The sequence below is a fragment of the Panulirus ornatus genome, chromosome 36 (genome assembly GCF_036320965.1).
Source record: "Panulirus ornatus isolate Po-2019 chromosome 36, ASM3632096v1, whole genome shotgun sequence".
Classification (NCBI taxonomy): domain Eukaryota; kingdom Metazoa; phylum Arthropoda; class Malacostraca; order Decapoda; family Palinuridae; genus Panulirus; species Panulirus ornatus.
This window is the reverse complement of record NC_092259.1, coordinates 10,251,243-10,262,183: the sequence shown is the minus strand read 5'-3', so window position 1 is coordinate 10,262,183 and position 10,941 is coordinate 10,251,243.

Sequence of the window (10,941 nt, the reverse complement as noted above, 5' to 3'; positions counted from 1 at the left end):
GCGGTTCTCGCCTTCTTGGCTACCCGAGTCACTCGCTTTCCGGTAGATTCGTCGCGTCCAACGAAATCCGGTAGCGGCTGTGAAGGCACTGTGGTGTATGACTTCCAATTGGACCAGCAACGCCCATCACGATCATCAATCCCTTACGTATCATGTGCTTCAATACCTTTTTTTCCCAGCTTTACAGAGCTCTGAAGGTCAGTATATGGAGCTAGCTCGTGAGTTTACTTATGTACGAAAAGACTCGAGGGATCCGGCCAAATATCACTCTCTCTATATATATACAAGTTGTCCACTCCCCCTCCTACGTCCAGACCCTGCCACCCCACACCATCAGTTATGGCCCTTCCAGAGGGACAAAAATATCAGCTTTCACATACTCCCCATGAAAAAAAAAAAAAAATTACACTCGTTTCTCAAGTTTGAAGACAACCCTAAACAAATTAGTTGTCCCGGATGAAATATATCGCCTCTAATTAACGACGACGGTTACTACAAGCCATTTTATATCTATCCTAAAGAACTATATGTTCCTTAAAAGCCTTCACTAATTAAGGCGGCACTGAGAATATTTTTCCAAGTTATATTTCTGAGCATCCTTAATAACGTCTCGCTCCTGTATGGCGCGGCGGCAAGGGGGGAGAGCGAGAGAGAGCCATAGGAGCTAATCTTCATGACATAATTAATAGAATAGTCGCCCTAATTGACCCGACTACGGTCAAATTAGATCCAAGCCGAGACGTAAGTAGCTGCAGCCAGAGCATCGCCATAATGTTCATATTGCTTCGTTTTCAGTCAAATATTTCGTCCTTTGGGATTTCTGATATTTTTTTCTTTCTCGTTCCTCTTGGCCAATTACACGTAGAATTGGCAGTCTTTTTTTTTATTTTCCTCTTAATCCTTTTCCAATCTATTAATAATGACTACCGAGGCTCATGTGAGCACGAAACAAAACGTATAAAACCATATTTTAGGGAAATATGTCGAGAAGAAAAATGTGGCAAATGCTCTCTCGTTCTCTCTATCTCGCTCTCTCTCTCCCTACGTGGTTCTCTTCTCTGGTCTCCAGGAACGAGTGCGGAATGACAATTTGGCCCAGACTCGCGCACAGGATATGAAAACGCTGATTGGCTGGTAATGAGATGAAGGAGGGATTTGATTGGTGGGTAATGACGTATTGAAAGCATCTGATTGGCGGGTAATTGATTTTGGTGACATGTGATTGGTCGGTAATTGAGTTTAGCGGAGGTGCATTATGGGATGATACTCGCCGGCGCGCGGGTGAGGGCGCGTCTTTATGGCGGGAACACCCGCCAAGCCCCACCTTACTTTCCTTCACAATAATTTACTCCATTACCGCCAAGGTTGCCGCAAGAGCGCCCCCCGCTCTTTGCAGCAAGTTGTTAATTCTTATTAGTAAGGCCTTAAGGACGCTCTGTTGCACTGGTAATGGCTATTTCATATAAATAATTCTCCCTCTTTCTCTATACATATATATTAGAAGTGTTTAGCAATTGAATCAGCGTATGTGCTACCGGACTCCGCCTGCCTGAGGTTACAACAAGAGAGGAAAAGTCACCATAGCATGTTCACAAGAAATCGAGTCTCACGAAAGAATGCTGCAACCACCATTTCCCTGCTACTGTAAGTAGCGCAACAGTTCCTGGAAAAGGGGGATCCTGGTGTTATTCCAGGACCCATTCACGAAAGATGGGAATATAAATACATCTCCCACTCCAGGCGTTACACCTATAAACTGTTTACCACTCTAACCCTTGAATCGAACCCTGGACCATCCGTGTGACAGCCAGGTAGCCAGCCTATAACCCACCAGGCCAAGATGAGCTTAATACAACATCCCTGTAAACCACTGGCTGATCCCTCACACATCCTTCACGAGGTGGAAATACTGCCGCTCAGTGACACTCAGGACAAGGAAGGAAGGAAGGATTTTCCATCGACGCCCACGGCACTACGGTAAGGTATATGTATACCATGTAATATACATGATATCAGACGTAAATACCTTCCATCAATCATGTGTATATTATACATGTGCGTGTGTGTATATATATATATATATATATATATATATATATATATATATATATATATATATATAGTGTACGTATGTCGACATATCTAACAGTGATTACTAAACTAACTGAAAATCTAAGCGTTTAATAAACACACGAGGCCAACCAAAGCAACGGTAAGCATCACGGTGTGATGGGGCGAGTGTGACGGTAATTGAATCCAGTATATATTGGGATCAACAGGGATAGTTCAATGTGGTTAGTGACTGCAGAGTTAATTAGATCCCCCACCCCTCACCCCCCCGAAACCTCATCTCGGCGAGGATGGAACTTTGGGGGGTTAAGGGTGAGGGGAGGCAGCGGATGAGGGAGAGACGCCTGAGTGTGAGCGAAGGACTGGATAAAAGGAGGGAGAGGTAAAGCGGAGGAGGGCAGCGCTAACATATTCTGCCTCTCGTCTTATCAACACGATTCACCCTCACATAGCGACACGTTTGTACGGAGGTCTCGCATGCATCGTCTGCTATCACAATAAGGTAACAGAATCCTTTACTCGACAATAAAAACATCAGAAGGTCTGGAGACAGGAAGCTATCGCGGCTTTTTACCTCAGTATCCCAGAAGCAGAAGGTAAGTCCTAATTATGTAGGGTGAATTGAATGAAGCTCTTGAAAAACTGGCGTGCACGTAAAGTTACCCACCTTACATGCCGGTACAGGAGGTTTCTCAGGGGGTACAGTAACGTCTGCAGCATCAAGGGGTGGGGTGTGGTTCTGAGGGTAAAGTGATTCTGGGGACGCTAAGGGGTAGTACGCCCTCTTTATCACCATGTGTAAAAACTGTCACGTCCATTAGGAGGGAAAATAATCCATGAATTAAGGTGAGGGTTATTTTAGACTGGTGGCTTGGGGGGGGGGGGGTCTAACCCCCTATGCTGCTTAGGGGTGGGGGTAGTTCGGGTGGTTCCTGAAGAGCAAACTAATCAAGGGGTTGTTGAGGGTGAACTTTGAACCTGTCATTCATTACCACAAACGTGCAACCCCTCAATAGCACAATGGGTCAAAGAAACCTTCGTAACTAATACGCAATCTCCCCAGTTCTCTGAAAACAATGTATCAATCGGTAACAATGAACTCAAAGTCCGTTTAACAGCTTCCTACGCGTTACAAGGAGCCTAACCCGTTACTAGGAACCTGTCATCCTTTACCGTCACCACGGGCGCAGCTGCCACCCGTCACTACGAACCAGTCTCGCGCCGTCGAAGCAGGCGTCACCAGACACTGTGAAGGATTTTAACGCCGCTTAAGACTTCCTAATTCATCAAACGACGAGGATTACAGACGGTCTTCGGGGAGCCGCCGCCGGTTTAAAAATGTAATTGGACGGCGAAGCAACTCAACGTTGGTAACTAAGCGACGGATTCTCTTGGCGGGAAGACTGTACGGGGGAGCAGGTGCTGAGGAGACTAGCGCGCGAACCGTTCTCTCTCCCCTCTCCTCTCCATGCCTCCTCACTTCTGTTTATATTTTTCATTGGCACTAATCTCAATGACCCTAGATGGTAAGAAAAATCTTAAAATGCCACACCGTACGTTTAGAACGGGGAAGTTTCGAGCCAGTCCGACCCTTGAACAGGATGGTGCAATCAATAAACCAAGTTCCTCATAAACTTTTAGAGTTCATTGTAATCTTCCAAGCTCCTTATAATCATCCACGTGCCTTATTTACTTTTATAATCATAATTCAAAATTTTCTGCTACGTTTAACTTTCAGCACCTTCCTTAAGTTGCTCTCAAGCTCTCTATACTATAAGTTGAACTTAAGTTCCAGATCTAGTCTGGTTGTCAGCAAAGTTCAAGACACTCTTCAGGTCTGTAGTATCTTCTACGCTCGTGAAGTTCCATTCTCTCTGGGTGACAGGAAGTTCCTAAGGACAGTGATAAGTTCCTCTGAAGCCTCTTTGGTGAGCAATAAGTTCCTCAACACATTTAGCAAGTTCGTTGTTAACAAGTTCCATTGTCTTTGCTTGACAGCAGGTTTCCTTTAAAGCTGTTAAGTTCCTTAAAAGTTTCATGCCAATATTTAAGACACTGTAAGTTCCTTGACATCATCTTTGGTTGTGAGTTCCTTAAGATTCTGTGAGCCTCAACAGATCCTCTTACATCTTCAATAAGATTTCCCGAAGTTGCATCAAGTTCCTCTGAGGTCCTTTTAGGTTATCGTATGTCTAGTGTTCCTTCAGTTACTAACAGAAACAACTCGCGTCCTTTAACAGGCTCCAAGTCCCTTGCGATCCTCGGAGATCTACAACAGTTTAGGTTCTTACATATGTATCCTTTGGAATCTCCGCATCACTCACGTTCCTTACAGATCCTTTTGGGTCTACATCATTTTTTTTTTGTTTCTTAAGTTACTCTTCAATTCTCGTACCTGTTCCTTGAAGCCTTCCGCAGCATGATGGCCGTGAGTACATATGAAGCCTGGATGTTTCCATTCACACAAAACATCACAATAACAAATTAATTTTCTTCTTACTAAAACCAAGTAAACAATAATTAAAAACATGATATTCGAAGAATCAAACATCGATCTCTGAACTAATATGATGATAGCAATACTTCTCAGGCTCACATTCTTTAAGAACAGATGCTTACTACCTTTTAAAAGTACTGTAAGCACCTGCAGCCTATTTAGAAACCCAGAGCACCAACATGAGACACAAAGCGAGCCACAATACGAACTTTCTAGACCCGAGCTCTAAGTCAAACACATTTCCTATTCGTCTACTCCATCAAAACTCATTCAAACCGAAACCCTACAAATTTAGGTTCAGAAGAAAAACAAGTTTTAGAACGCACTTCATTCTGAGCTTTAAGTCCTGACAAACAGGCCTGAGCGCACGTCATACCAACAAGCAACGGCTGCATAAATATTAGCGAGCCGGGGACTCAGCTCACTGCGGGACCGGCGGCCAATCCGATCAGCAGCCTTGTTAGGAAGTTAGGAGGTATTGCGACCCTTGTCTAAGACCCAATTATATTCGACAATGCCGGGTGACCTCGCTGTGTACGTGTACATATACGTACATGTGTGCGTGTCCAAGGAAGGAGAGAGTGTCACAAACACACACACACACACACACACACAATATATATATATATATATATATATATATATATATATATATATATATATATATATATATATATATATGAAGGGTAATCACACTTCAGAAGCAGTTCACATAATTTCGTTCACTGAAACTTTACACGTTTCAAAGAGGAAAATGTCTTCATCAGGCGAAAACAATTACAAAAGTTTTAAAGTTCCAACACAAGTACACACAGGCTTGTACAACCTCTTTATCACCATATCAGTGTAAAAACTGTCACGTCCATTAGGTGGGAAAATAATCCATGAATTAAGGTGATGTACTGTTTGTCCAAGCAGCAGGTTAAGGTACTGCACGGGAGCGGAGAATTAGATTTTTGGAGTCTTTATGTGAAGCTGCATCTAGATGTTGAAGAGATGCGTGGTGTTAGAAACACACATGTACACGTGTGGCCTGTATTTTTGGCCGAGTACTGTAGGTTCTTATGGGCGTAAGTTTGGTGGGATGAAGTTCAAGTTTAGGTTGAGAAGGGGGGTGGAGTTTCATTGGTCATTTGTTTATAAATATATTTGGCAAAGGTGACATGTGCTGCGGGTGGGAGTATCTGACGAGGTGACAGGAGTGTAAGCTGGAGAGCTTTTCAAGTATATGTGAAGGTTGGAGGGGGGGATGAAAGTGATTTTAGTGTCAGGTGCTTGTGCTGATACATAGAACTAGCTGTCAAGCACACTGGAGTGGGATTGTATTGGATGTATTTGTCTCGTTACGGCGAGGAATGCTTGTAGCGACTGTTCTACTTTGAGTAATTCGCACTTTTTCAAGCTTGCTTTTGATAAAAGTTGGAGATCAAGCTAGTAATATACACATGTATATTCTCCAGTACGGGAGAATGTTTTATGCCTATGGACTAAAAGGGGAGGGAGCGAGGGTGGAAATCCTCCCCTCTCGTTTTTTTCTTTTTTTAATTTCCCAAAAGAAGGAAGAGAGAAGGGGACAGTGAGGATATGCTCTCATAGCTTCAGTCCTCTGTTTTAAACGCTACCTCGCTAACGTGAGATGGCGAATAGTATGATATACATATATATATATATATATATATATATATATATATATATATATATATATATATACACATGGAACCATGGAAGCGGAAGTGGATCATAGGGTGGAAGAGCGGGCGAAAATCCTGGGAGCCTTGAAGAATGTGTGGAAGTCGAGAACATTATCTCGGAAAGCAAAAATGGGTATGTTTGAAGGAATAGTGGTTCCAACAATGTTGTATGGTTGCGAGGCGTGGGCTATGGATAGAGATGTGCGCAGGAGGATGGATGTGCTGGAAATGAGATGTTTGAGGACAATGTGTGGTGTGAGGTGGTTTGATCGAGTAAGTAACGTAAGTGTAAGAGAGATGTGTGGAAATAAAAAGAGCGTGGTTGAGAGAGCAGAAGAGGGTGTTTTGAAATGGTTTGGGCACATGGAGAGAATGAGGGAGGAAAGATTGACCAAAAGGATATATGTGTCGGAGGTGGAGGGGACGAGGAGAAGTGGGAGACCAAATTGGAGGTGGAAAGATGGAGTGAAAAAGATTTTGTGTGATCGGGGCCTGAACATGCAGGAGGGTGAAAGGAGGGCAAGGAATTGAGTGAATTGGAGCGATGTGGTATACCGGGGTTGACGTGCTGTCAGTGGATTGAATCAAGGCATGTGAAGCGTCTGGGGTAAACCATGGAAAGCTGTGTAGGTATGTATATTTGCGTGTGTGGACGTACGTATATACATGTGTATGGGGGTGGGTTGGGCCATTTCTTTCGTCTGTTTCCTTGCGCTACCTCGCAAACGCGGGGACAGCGGCAAAAAAAAAAAAAAAAAAAAAAAAAAAAAAAAAAAAAAGTCTCATGGTGAGGTGCCTGAAGATTGGCGGAATGCTTGCATAGTGCCATTGTACAAAGGCAAAGGGGATAAAAGTGAGTGCTCAAATTACAGAGGTATAAGTTTGTTAAGGTAATTAGGTACAGTAGGGTTGAGGGTCAAGTCAATTGGGAGGTAAGTTTGAGTGAAGAAAAACTGGAGGAAGTAAAGTGTTTTAGATATCTGTGAGTGGATCTGGCAGCGGATGGAACCATGGAAGCGGAAGTGGATCATAGGGTGGGGGAGGGGGCGAAAATCCTGGGTGCCTTGAAGAATGTGTGGAAGTCGAGAACATTATCTCGGAAAGCAAAAATGGGTATGTTTGAAGGAATAGTGGTTCCAACAATGATGTATGGTTGTGAGGCGTGGGCTATGGATAGAGTTGTGCGCAGGAGGATGGATGTGCTGGAAATGAGATGTTTGAGGACAATGTGTGGTGTGAGGTGGTTTGATCGAGTAAGTAACGTAAGGGTAAGAGAGATGTGTGGAAATAAAAAGAGCATGGTTGAGAGAGCAGAAGAGGGTGTTTTGAAATGGTTTTGGCACATGGAGAGAATGAGTGAGGAAAGATTGACCAAGAGGATATATGTGTCGGAGGTGGAGGGAACGAGGAGAAGTGGGAGACAAAACTGGAGGTGGAAAGATGGAGTGAAAAAGATTTTGTGTGATCGGGGCCTGAACATGCAGGAGGGTGAAAGGAGGGCAAGGAATAGAGTGAATTGGATCGATGTGGTATACCGGGGTTGACGTGCTGTCAGTGGATTGAATCAGGGCATGTGAAGCGTCTGGGGTAAACCATGAAAAGCTGTGTAGGTATGTATATTTGCGTGTGTGGACGTGTATGTATATACAAGTGTATGTGGGTGGGTTGGGCCATTCTTTTGTCCGTTTCCTTGTGCTACCTCGCTAACGTGGGAGACAGCGACAAAGTAAAATAAATAAATAAATAAATAAAAAATATATATATATCCTGCTTAGCTCAACAAATAACCTGGATCCCTGAGTGGAGATGCTCATAAACCAACTGTATTCCTTCAACACCCCCAGCCTACACGAACAGCTCATCAGACTTCTAACACAGCACCTCAAGGTGCTAACCTCATCAGACGTTAACTTTTGCCACACAATGACCACTTAGAGCATACCACTTGAACTCTCTTCTAACCATATACCCATTATGAAAACATTTCAACTAACCCATCCAACTTGCACAGACACTTAAATAACTTACACAAATGATAAAGAAACAGATTGGCCAACATTCATACATGCACTGAATCCAAACTTCATCCTAAATAATTTCCCATTCCCATATTATGCCATCTCACATTTCAACACCATAAACCAAGACAGCAAGAAGCACATACCACAAGAACAGAAGAAGCAATATAACCCAAACTTCTCCCCACGCGCAAAAATATGTGCTTGCACAAAATCACTCACCATCAATATAAACCATAGCACAATTTCAAATTCAAAACATCATCACTAAAACTTCTCAACACTATGAACCAAAAAACCAACAGGAAACTACTCTAGCAAACAATCTATCCTCAGCTACATTAAAAAATCTCTAGTGTTGAATAATTCATTATTCATACACACTCGTAGATAACTATATTTGATGATATATACTAGGTTGTTTTTAAATCTTACCAACACATCTTGTAAGATTTAGTGGAGAAGGCCAAATCCTATTTCCATCAACACATCTTGTACGACTTAGTGCATAAGGCCAAATCCTATTTCCACCAACACATCTAATAAGATTTGGTAGAGAAGGCCAAATCCTATTTCCGAAATTAAGATTTCCTCAAAAAGACACTGAATAGAATCAGTTACTTGTACCAAATATAGATTAGTTTACTGTTTGATGAGTTACAAAACTAGATATCAAATCTAAACGTCTAACAGAAAGAGGCAGAAGCACGTGAAATGGTGTACCGGCTTTGTTCTTAAAGACCAAGCAAATCACTTAACATATCATTTGGTAGTTTATCCACATCAAATATATCCCTTTAACTACCGTAGTAGTTCTACTGCATCTGGTATTGTTGGCTAACAAGCCATCAACTAAAATAACTATTGAAATTCCTCATCACATTTTCACTTAACCCACATTTAGCCAATAACTGTGACATTAGATCAAAAATACAATTCTTCAATAAACAGCTTTGCATGAGCATCCTATTAAAACACAAAGCCATGGAAATATCACACTTATACAAAGAATATCTTATCAACAAATATCCATCAGCATAATACTTAGTCCCTCTGCAGTAGAACTACATTTGTAATTGCCAGATTAATAATGTCTATATTCAATCTTAAATCCTCCTTTAAAAGAAATACATCATCAACATCCTACCAATACATTCAATTACATTTCATAACCATACAGATCAACATATCATGATAAGTACACATCATGAATCACATGTTAAGCACTTTCTGCAATTCTATCTCTCCTTTTTATCTTATTATTACTTTCAGCCACAGTTTTTCATATATTTGCTTTGATACTGAGAAATGCTCACAAGACTTGAGTAATCAAATGCACATCATCCCGCTGTGGATAACTAGATTTATAGGATAGTTTATATGTACATTATGCTACAAGTATGCTACGATCCCGCTGTGGATAACTATATTTATAGGATAGTTTATATGTACATTATGCTACAAGTATGCTATGATCATTCTACACAAAAAATTTAGTATAGTGCTAATGCTCTACACAAATATAACTATCTTGAGGCCTTATATACACTGAATTAAACTGACTATCAAAAGCTGCATCATCTTGTATTTGTAAATATGGCTGGTAAATGTAACTAATTTTGGGATATATAATGTGGAACTGAAAGATCCTTCTAGAGTCCACTGACTCAAAAAGAACCAGGCCAATGTACTGTATAACTTGTAGGTAGACAAACTTTTAATATGAATTTGATGGGGAGAAAGTATGATACTACTACTACAACTACTAATACTACTTTGGAAACATTAGAGGATTATAAATATGCAAGCTAATCCTATGTCATCAATTAAAAATTCCTAATACTTTTAGATACTAGTATAGGTAGAATCTGGCATGATAAACAACTATTGTACACATAATACAATTAACTCTCTGGGGAGTATTTTGAACTGTAATTAAGTATATCCCTGAAGAGTTCTATAAGATGGGTTAGCCTGTTTTTTGAAAGAAAAGCAGCCAAGTAGAGTCCTAACATTTATGTTATTGGACTTGGTGGATGTATGAAAAACTGTCACTTACATAACTTTATCAGTACGAGAGGATATCATGTGAAGATAATCTACCCACACAGAGGACAAACCTTATAATACTGGCCTCGGTAAAAAGTGTAACAGGATCGTATCATAAGAAATGGGCCTTGGTAAAAAGTGTAGCTGCACTGTATCATAATAAAATTTGTCTAAAATGATATTCTGGAAAGTATAACTGAGGTTGAAAGATTACTCCATAAATATTCCAATCTACTGTAAAAAAAAAAAGTAAATATAAATCACAGAAATATTGTAAATGATAATTCTCTCATTCATTTTTAGATTAATACTACTTGTATTATTACCATTCATCCAATCCGAGTTACAATCTTAGTTAAAAACAAACATGGAATATCAATTAAGTCTGTACTGACGAAAATGTATAGTTCCCATATATGGCTCAGGTTGATGTCTTTCTCTCATATACATGTAGGTTACTGGCACTCATTTCATACAAAATACTTCCCTCAATCTCTCACATAACACCTACCTATACTCTACATAATTAACAAGACTCTTCATCCTGAGTATAATTAATAAAACTCTTCAAATCAAATACTTTCTTTAGCACTGGGGATGAATGATTAAGAAAACT